This window comes from Eubalaena glacialis, chromosome 7 (assembly GCF_028564815.1).
Source record: "Eubalaena glacialis isolate mEubGla1 chromosome 7, mEubGla1.1.hap2.+ XY, whole genome shotgun sequence".
Lineage (NCBI taxonomy): Eukaryota > Metazoa > Chordata > Mammalia > Artiodactyla > Balaenidae > Eubalaena > Eubalaena glacialis.
The window spans coordinates 73,072,638-73,078,281 of NC_083722.1; the positions used below are offsets into that span (position 1 = coordinate 73,072,638).

The 5,644-nt window shown below is 58.3% G+C and overlaps 1 pseudogene; it reads left to right on the top strand.

Annotated features, from left to right (window-relative positions):
* The first annotated feature begins 535 nt into the window (after positions 1-535).
* On the top strand, positions 536-3,760 carry LOC133095753 (uncharacterized; annotated as a pseudogene).
* Positions 3,761-5,644: the final 1,884 nt, after the last annotated feature.

Genomic DNA, 5,644 nt, shown 5'->3' on the forward strand with positions numbered 1-5,644 from the left:
TGCCCTGGCCATGCCCCCAAGAGTCCCGCAGGCCGGCTGAGTCCAGGAGCTACCCCAGGCCTCACAACTACATGGTCATTCCTCCAGAAAACTGTACAAGAATCTCCTTCTTGGCCTGTGGCCCCTCTATTGCTTTAGCCCATGATCTTTCCGGCTGTGTTCTCACCACCTCCCACACTGGCCCCCCCAGCCTGGTGTCTCATCCACAGCACTGGACAGGGAGCCACTGGGGGTCAAATCAGAAGAGACTTCCTGAGGCTGTGGGAGCCAAGAGGAGGAGGTGCCATTTCTGGTTGGAGGTCAGGGAAGCCTTCCCCAGGCGGAAGGGCAGGGCAAGCAGAGGGATCAGGCGCAGAGACGGGGAAGAGCAGGGGGCTCAGCGCTGTGGTTGCGGTGGATGGGGCAGCCTGACACCTGAGGCCTGCAGGGCAGGGGCTGAGGGCAGCAGGGAGCATCAAGACCCAGACCCTGACGCCCCTGCCTCAAGGCAGCGGGGGAAATGGCCACATCAGTGCTTGGCATGAGCCCCTAGACAATGGTGTGGAGGGCGGACAGTGGTCTGGGGAGAGCCTGGAACCAGAGAAGGCGGAGTCCGGAGGCTGTGGCTACGCTTGAGAGGAGAGAAGACGGCGGTAGGAGCTGGGCCGGGCTGGTGGGAGGCCAGAGGGAGTGTCCTCAGGAGGAAGAAGGAGCAGGTGGGGCTCCCAGGCTTTCAGCTCAGGGCTCCTGCGGCGGCACCCAGCCAACAGCAGCCAACAGCCCAGTGCGGACAACCAGGGGCACTCATGGGAGTCTTGAGCTCAGAGATACAGACCAGTGATGTGTGTCCTTGATAACTGGTATCTTGAGAAGGGGTTTGCCCAGGAGTGTGTGAGGACTGGGAGGAGAAGCAGCCCGGATGCACCTGTGCCAGCCCTGCCTCTTAGGAGGAGGGTCCTTGGAGGAGACCGAGCAGGAGCCACTGGGGAGGCAGGAGGGCACCCAGGAGAGTGGCATCAGGGGAGAACTGGTCAAGGGCCATTTCAGGAGGACAGAGGGGTCCCCAGAGTCTGTATAGTCGAAGACAAGGCTTGAGTGTGAATTTGGATCCAGTGAGGACTGGCCAGCCTGCAGTGGCCTTGAGTGTGAGAGACGGCAGTGAATTGGGGTCCCAGTGCAGATGACCCCTCCCATGCTTGGTTGAGGAGGGGTCAGGGGAACAGGCCATGTCTGGTGGGGACCTGTGGAGAACTATTTGACCCAGAAAACGGTGTGGATGAATCCAGGACAGGAGACAGATGCAGCCAAGCCCCTGACTGGCGGAGGGCTGGACCCAAGGACAGGAAGGTGGAGGTTGAAGTCTGCCTAGGGACCGGCTGTGCGGGTAAGACTCTAGGAGGGGTTGGTGCTGTCATTCATTCATCAGACTTTAACTGAGTGCCGCTTGGGTTCCAGGCAGTGCCTGGAGTTGGAGGTTGGTGCTGAATACACTCCTTTACCCTATTCCTGCGGAGGCCAGAGTGTGGAGGCAGAGGGGACGTAAGACAGAGCCTGGTCCTCCCTCTCCTGGAGGACTCAACGCTCTTGAGCAACCCTGCCTTTGACACTCCCCATGGGCCCCAGGAGAGGCCAAGATGTTGTCAGGGAGATGGAGAAACCATTTCTTCACCTTCACAGGAGGCTTCCCTCGCCCACTGCCCAGCAATCCCGTGAGGCAACAGCAGGGGCTGAGGCAAGTCCAGCTCACATCCGGGGAGGAGATCAGGGATGGGGAAGGTCAGGGAGACGTGTGTTTGGGCCATTGCATCAGGCCCAGGAGGGCATAAAGGACGGTCCTGCATGCTGAGAGGAGGCCGACTTGGGGACCATGGAGACTCAGAGGGCCAGCCTCGCCCTGGGGCTCTGGCCACTGTGGCTACTGCTGCTGGGACTAGTGGTGCCCTCGGCCAGCGCCCAGGCCCTCAGCTACAGGGAAGCTGTGCTCCGTGCTGTGGATCGCCTCAATGAGCAGTCCTCAGAAGCTAATCTCTACCGCCTCCTGGAGCTGGACCCGCCTCCCAAGACCGTGAGTCAGGAGGGCCATGGGGAGGGGGCTGTCTCCTGCCAGCACTGGCCACGCTGTCACCGCCTCTGCTCAGGCTGTACCTCCTGTCAGGAAGGGACTTCTCCCTCTAGGTGGGCTCCCACCTCTTCCAGGAAACCTTCCCAGAGCTGGGTCCCCTCCCAGCATGAGGCTTCCTGCCTTAGCATCTCTACTGTGGGAACAGGCGCCCTGTACACCCTGTTCAGGCTTAAGGGACTTCTGCGAGCTCCAGGGATAGAGGGTGGTCACTGGCTCTGCCATGTGGCCTCCCTGCTAAAGTCCCCTCTGCTCCTCGTTGTCTCCCTACCAGGGAGGGCTCTGCTCAGCCTGGAGGTGCCAGTGACAAGGTGTTTCCCTGCAGGTGGTCCCTGACTTGCCTCCGCCCCTCCGTGGGGAAGGTGTTCTCATCAGAGCTGGTGTGAGGTCCGCTCCTGCTCTCTGTGTGCCCACGAGGGCAGAAGTGGGCTCTGTCCCCTTCCCCTGTGCACCCAGCACCAAGCCCAGGGCCAGGCACACAGGAGGAGCTGGAGAGGCTGCCGTCTAGGTGAGGGGCAGGGAGACAGATCAGAGAAGGGAGCATGAGCTCAGCTTAGTCACCCCACTTTGATCCTGGACCAGGACGAGGACCCGGACACCCCAAAGCCTGTAAGCTTCACGGTGAAGGAGACCGTGTGCCCCAGGACATCGCAGCAACCCCAGGAGCAGTGTGACTTCAAGGAGAATGGGGTGAGGCTGGGGGCTGGGGGCACTGGCGGTTGTTTTCCAGGGATCTGAACAGGGGGCTTCGGGGAAGATTTCCAGACCCTAGGGTGAGGCTGGGAGGTGATGGCCCGAGGGGTCCAGTTTGACCTCGAGCCTCCCCTTCCAGCTGGTGAAACAGTGTGTGGGGACAGTCACTTTGGACCAGGTCAAGGGCCAAATGAACATCACCTGTGATGAGGTGAGTGGCCCCTTCTGAGCTGCAGGGGTTGCTGGGGGGGGTTGGACTGTGTAACATCCTTCGGACCAATTACCTGCTGCCCCTTCATGAGCAGAGAAAGGCTCTCCTACCCTGGCCCCTCCCTCACCCGAGCCCCAGGCCTCCAGGACTGGCTCTGCCATCCCTTAGAGCAGTGGTTCTCTAAGTGGGTTCCCCACCCAGGAACCTGACAGAAAGGCAGATTCCCAGGCCCCACTCAGACCTCCTGAATCAGACTCTGGGCTGGGGCCCAGCCATTTGCATTTTCACAAGGCCTCCAGGAGATTCTGACTGTGCTGAATTCTGAGAGGCACTGACTAGAGTAATGTGCTTTCAGCCCCTGCTCCCATCCAGCTTTGATGGGATGGGCTTGTGACCCTGGGAAGCCCCTTGCCATCTGTGGGCCCCAGTTTCCTCATCTGTCTGTGGGTTTAGGGATTCAACCTTGTGCTCCAAATTTCATAGCCAGAGGGCAAACTGGGGCCCCAAGTCTCCTGGTGTGGTCCTGGAAAGGGGTGTCCAGGTGAGGAGCCGTCTTGTGTTACCCCTGGGTCCATCCCCACAAGTATCCTGGTTCTTCCTGGTTCACAGGTGCAGAGTGTTGGGAGATTTAGTCGGCTGCGTAAGAGGATCAGAAAAATTTGGCGGAAAATTGGTCCGATAGCTGGCCCGATAATCGGCCATTTTGGGTAAATTGTGAGCCCATGGAAGAATCCTACAGGTGTCTGCCTTGGCTCAAGCTTCTGGACTCTGAAAAATAAAATATTCTGAAAGCAAATTCCTCCACTATTTAATTTCACTTGTCTCGTCTCCTCCCACTTACTGGGACCAAATCCTTAACTATGGGAGGCCTCCTATATGTGCCTGTGTGTGTGTGTGTGTATGTGTGTCTGTCTGTCTGTCTGTGAGAGTGTGTGTTTTTCTGTGTATGTATGTGATTGCACATGCAAAATACAGGAATGCTTGTTCTTTCCAGAAGGGCATGTTGTGAGGCAGCAGGGCCAAGAGGTCCAGGACATCGTCTCCATTCTCAAGTCCCTTCCATGCCATGGACCAGGCCATGAAAATGCCTAAATGAACACTGACAACAAAAAAAATTGAATATTTTTCATCTCAGCCCTTGAGACGGGAGATGTAATTGGCCCCTGGCTGGGAGGTCTGCAGGCCTTGTCAGTGCCTTCAAAAGTGATTGACTGGTAAGAGGGTCTGCTCTTTGACCATTAGACACCTCTTACCTTTGTGAGAAGGTGACAGACCCTTTTATGAATGGCACTGGGTCTCAGGCCACGGTACCCTTGGCATGTCAATTTTCCTTGAAAGTAAAACTCTGGATGGTGAGTTCCATTGGGGAGTGATGTCCACAGTGTTATGGATGTGCAAAGGAGGGGACCTGAGCCCAGTATGGGGGAGATGAGGGTGCTCCAGCAAGGCAGAGTGAGGAGTGACACTCTGCTCAGTGCTCCAGGCAGGCATGCAAGGAACGGGGTCGGGTAGGAGTGGAGAGATGGACAGACCCAGGTACTAAAGGGCACTAGGGAGCAAGTGATGGTTTTAACATGGACGAGCAGATCCGTGTCCATCTTAGCCATCACTCTGGCTTCAGTGTGTGTGTGTGTGTGTGTATGTGTGTGTGTGTTCAGGAGGGGTGAATCCTGAGGGGCCCAGCAAGGAGGTGTCCCCCCAGGGCAGTGGCCAAGGAGAGAGGAGAGAAGAGAGAATGGGAGGGTTGCCCAAGAGGCTGGCAGAGTGTGGGGCAGACTGGGATGGAGTCTCTTCAGAGAGGATGAGGCAGGTTGATTCCCTGACAGGCTGGACAATGCGGGGGGTGGGTTCTGAGACAGTGATCATGGACTGATCAGCGTCCTGGTGTAGGTATGAGATGAGTGTGGGGGGAAGTGACACTTCAGTTTGACTACATTGGTTCTGAAATGCCAAGGGGATGTTGGTCTCTGGGCGGGGCACTGGGCAGTAGGTGCTGTGAGTGCCCTGCCCAGATTCCCCTCACTGGGCGGCTGCCACCACCCGCCGCCCCCCTCCCCCCGCCCCCTCCCCCCGCCCCCTCCCCCTGTCGTTTGAAATGTGCAATACGGAGGCTAATGGCTCACAGGTGCCCCCATCACAGCTGCCTTCACAGCCTCCCAGGAGATGCCTGGGGGGTTGTGTCCCCTCTGCCCTCAGCCTGTGGATGGGGACTGACTATGACGGGACATCAAAGCCCAGCCCCCGCCTCAGTCAGTCCTAAAGCAGGGGTTCCAGGGCTTTTTTGGGTGAGGCTGAAGCTCGTCTCAGGGTAGAGCACGTCCCTGCTCAGCTCCTTCCTCTGCCCTGTCTTGCTCCCCTCCGCCTCCCTCCTCCTGACAACACCCCTCAATAAATCAGATGCCTCTCACTTCCAAGCTGAGGCTCTGCTTCTAGGGAACGTGGCCTGTGATGGCGGTGGAGCTGTGCAGAGTTCATCCATTCGTCCCAGGTGGGTCAGGTGCGGGGCCTGATGTGGAGAGAAGAGAGAAGAGCCCAAGGCGACCAGGGTGGTGATGCAGGAGGGGAGTGGGGTGGGCGTGGTGCTGTAAGCCAAGGGGCATTGAGGATTTTACAAAGTGGTCAGAGTAGGACAGGAGCCCACG